Consider the following 3,932-nt stretch of genomic DNA (forward strand, 5'->3'; position numbering starts at 1 on the left):
AGCAAGCCTCAACTCTCCTGTTTCTATATTTAAATCTTCCTGAGCAGACGGTATATCCTCTTCTGGTGGTATTGGTCTATTAAGAACTGTCTCAAAATGCTCTTTCCATCTATTTTTAATATCTCCATCTTTGGTCAATAAATTTCCTTCCCTGTCTCTAATTGGTATTTCCTTGCGTTTACCTGCATTACCACTCAGTTCTCTAATCGATTCATATGCTATTCTTTGACTCTGTCCATCATTTTTGTTTATTAGGATTTCAGCCTCTGCAACCTTTTCATCCACACATCTTCTTTTATCTCTCCTAGCTAACCTTCTTACTTCTGAATTCAAACTCCAGTACGCAGCTCTTGCTAATTCAATCTCTCGTTCATCAACGCATTGCATCTCACTCCTCAATTTAGCCTCACCTCTCTTTTTTATCATATCCCACGTTTCCTGTGATATCCATTTCTTTCTCCTGAATCTATGTCTCCTTCCAATCGTACATTCAGCAGTCTCATGCAAAACTTTGTTCACATCCTCCCACATCTCATCTACACTTCTCTCCCCCTCTTCCAACGTTTCCAACACCAAAAACCTATTTCTGCATACTAATCTGAATTCCTCCTTTTCTTCTCCTTCTCTTCTAAGCTTAACAATATCGTATCTACCAACACCAGATTTTTCCTTCTTCTGATTTTTAAGTTTAAACCTTATTTTTGCAATGCTGAGTTGATGGTCACTACCAATATCCGCTCCCCGTTTAACATGAACATCTAGCAGAGAACTTCTATGCCTCCTACTGATAGCGATGTGATCAATCTGATTTTTATATTTTCCACACGGCGACACCCAAGTTGTCTTGTGTATATTGCAATGCTGAAAGAGTGTGCCCCCGATGACTAAGTCATTTGCTAGACAGAAGCTTCCAAACCTCACTCCGTTTTCACTCATCCTACTACCAACTCCCATCTTACCCATACATGCCTCAAATCCCTCATTTAAACAGCCCATTACTGCATTAAAGTCTCCAACGCAGATCAAAACATCATGTCTAGGTACCCTTCCTACTCCTTGCAACTTTTCATAAAATGTCTTTCCTTTCATCGAGTGCATCATTAGTAGGTGCATAACACACAAACAGACTGATGTTGCCATGATTTGATTTAAACCGTGCGTATAGCAATCGCTCATCTATAGGATCCCACTCACATAAAGCCTTATTTGCTTTACAACCCAGCAACAATCCTACTCCCTGATAATGCATTCCGTCCTGTCGGCCAGATATCAATAAACGTATACCATCCTCCAAATCCAACTTATCGACTCCAGTTAATCTAGTTTCTGTCAGAGCACAAATATCAAGTCCGTAATTTTGAAAAACCTTCACTAACTCATCGATTTTACCGTCATGATTTAGCGTTCTCACATTCCAGTTACCAATTTTAATTGTATTTTTTGCATTGACAAAGGAATTAGATTGTAACTGAGGCAACCGTGAGATTCTTAGCACCCCCTGCCCATTTAAGGGCTGCACGGGACTGGGGGCCATTATTGTTTGTGGATAGCGTTGCACAAATTGATATGGTTGATTATAATGACAAAACCATATTTGCGGGGAATATGACTGATACATGACACGCATGTACAATACTGTGAAAAATTTAGCCTGTATACGGAATGTGGAGTACAGTGACGATAACTTGGGTAGATGGGAACGGTTGCTACAAGATGATGACGACTCGAGAGTATGGAGAGCAATAGACTGGAAGGGAAAGTTAAATGTGTTTGGTTATGGTAATGATAGCTGCCCAAGCGATTTCCAGTTTAAAGCCCATTTTCAAACTGTACTTAACCTTCCCCCCCCCCTTCACCGATGCTGCTGTAGATCCTTATGCTCATGTGTTTAAGTCCTGTGTAACCCTACTCATCCTGGATGATTCCATCTTGCCTGTAGAGGTTCATGAACAAATGAAAAGACATTAGCCAAACAAAAACAGGTGGGACTGATGGGCTTTCCCCAGGTTCGTTTTCGTTACTACCAGCACAGCGGTTACTAACTCTGGCCATTTTCTTTAACAGTATATCTTTATATTTAGTGTCCTGTATCATGGGTAAAAGCAAAAGTGTTCACAATATTTATAAGGGGAGGACAGAGTAGATCCCCCCAAGTATCGTGCCATCAGTGTCACTAATTCTATAGCCAAATTGTAGGAAATTGTTTTGTGTCAGACAAAATACTTTTGGTTCAGATTATTTAGGGAGCAGGCTTTTATTATTATTATTATTATTTTTTTTTTGTGAGGAAGAAGGAACCAAAGGCAACAAGCACGCAAAACTGTTCCTTCCAAGAGAAAAACAAAATACAAGAGAGAGCCAAATTCAAGATCCGATCATTTCGAGATGCCTAGACACACTGCGTTTGAAAGACTGGAGATCATAGGAAGCAGGAAATACAGACAGAGGGAGACAGTTCCAGAGTTGACCTGTTGCATAAATGAAGGACTGGGAGTAACGGTTAACTCTTGCATTAGAGAGCTGGACAGAAAAGGGATGAGAGTTTTTTTTTTTTATGTGCATAGACTTCACAGCCTGCTCCCAAGGCCCAGTAGTCCTGCTACATATCATACACCTCTACATGTCACCACTTCGGCGCTAACACCCACCGTCCATATTGAATACATGCTACGGCTGTCTCATACAGGACTGGTGTATTGGTATTAGCGGGGGTATTTTTACATGTCGGTGGGTCTTCTGGTAGATCGGTAAAGTCTGCTTTACGTGAAATTCAAATCCTTAAATTGTCCCCTGCCCCAGCGGGGATTTGAACCTGAGTCCTATAGGATCGCAGGCCACCTCTCTACCGATTGTCCCACCACCTCCCGTCGTAGGGGTGGAGGAATGCATGCAGACAGTTCAGAGGAACAGTGACCATTAAAGTAGTGATTAAAAAGAGTTAAAGATGCAACAGTGCGGCAAAGAGACAGAGGTTGAAGGGAGTCAGTAAGAGGAGAGTTGATGAGACAAAAAGCCTTTGACTCCACCTTACTGAGAAGAGCTGTATGTGGGGAACCTCCCCATACAAGAGAGTTGTACTCCACGCAGGGGCGGATAAAACCCCTGTATAGAGTCAACAATTGTGCAGGAGTAAAGAAGGAACGGAGTCGACTTAGCACACCTAATCTTTTGGAAGCAGATATTACAAGAGATGTAATATGATCTTTCCAAGAAAGTTCCGAGTAAATGAAACCCCAAGCATGTTCAAGGATGATGCAGGATTAAGCTGAATATTATTAAACATTAATGGGTATACCTGTGGAAGATTTTGACGGGTTGATAGGTGCAAAAACTGAGTCTTTGATGCATTATAAACAACCAGATTATATTTACCCAAGTCACAGATATGAGCCAAGTCAGACACTAGGTGTGCCATAACCTCATCCCTTGTTTGTTGAAGTAACTGCTGAGATGGACATTGCGGGAATCGAATGGAAAGGTGAAGGGTGGAGTCATCAGCGTATGAGTGGATAGGGTTAACTGTACAGCTTAGAAGGTCATTGATGAATAAAAGGAAGAGAGTTGGTGAAAGGACAGTGCCCTGAGGAACACCACTGTTAATAGATTTAGGAGAAGAAAGATGGCCGTCTACAACAGCGGCTATAGAATGACCAGAAAGGAAGCTAGAGATGAAGGCACAGATAGAAGGATAGAACCGTAAGAGGGCAGTTTGGAAATTGAATATTTATGCCAGATGTCAAGTGCAATGGCAAAGCTTTCGCCAAAGTCGCGAAAGGAGGATGACCAGGAGTCTGAAAGGTAGGTGAGAAGATGCGCCTGTGGTGCACCTGTGGGACGTCCCTGACGGAATCCATACTGATGATCAGAAAGAAGGTTGTGATTGGACAGATGCTTTATAATTACCCTATGCCTTATTAGTACTGAGGCCTGTG

Source organism: Coenobita brevimanus, chromosome 105 (assembly GCF_032717465.1).
Source record: "Coenobita brevimanus isolate Jiangsu-jjx chromosome 105, ASM3271746v2, whole genome shotgun sequence".
NCBI classification, from domain to species: Eukaryota; Metazoa; Arthropoda; class Malacostraca; order Decapoda; family Coenobitidae; genus Coenobita; species Coenobita brevimanus.